A 668-nucleotide genomic window follows, 5' to 3' on the forward strand; every position below is an offset into this window, starting at 1 on the left:
GTTTCAGCCTAGCCACAGCTCAATATACCCACATACGGCCCACACATAGCTCAGTAGGGGTTGAGACCTAGCCTAATCTGTCCCACATCTACCCTGGTCCTCCAGGACACCAGAGGGTGTTGGAGTCTGGCCCGGCTTGGTGCGTCCAGTCCCAGTCCTCACTTGTGGCAGGGGAGACTACAACTGTTTCCTGATCAGAATGCAGCCACTATTCCATCCCACGCACCCCTTGGTGGGAACCTCAACCCAGTTAGGGTGTCCCCTCACCTCCCAACCGGGCCTGTTTCCAGCCATAGATCATTCGCATGCCCGTGGTTGCTCTGACTCAGCTTGGCTCAGCCCCTCACCTGTTCTGACCTCTGCCTTAGACACTGTGGCTTAGCGTTCCTGGCTCCCGCAGACCAGTAGGTGCAAGAGCCTAGCTTGGCATGACCTGTGCTCCATCCTGGCTTCTAGTTTCGCTTGTAGGCTAAGGTTTGCTCAGTCCTGCCCAGTACACCCCATTCCATTACCAATTGACACATTAGCCAGCCATTGGAGCTACTTTGCCCAGTTTGTCCAACCCCCAGGTCTGGACCACACGTTCACCAGCGGGAGCTATGATTCGCCAGGGGAGTTTTCCAAGATCCTCCACTTGATCTACTCCCAGACCCAGTTCTCATACATGC

The sequence above is a fragment of the Ochotona princeps genome, chromosome 17 (genome assembly GCF_030435755.1).
Source record: "Ochotona princeps isolate mOchPri1 chromosome 17, mOchPri1.hap1, whole genome shotgun sequence".
Taxonomy (NCBI): domain Eukaryota; kingdom Metazoa; phylum Chordata; class Mammalia; order Lagomorpha; family Ochotonidae; genus Ochotona; species Ochotona princeps.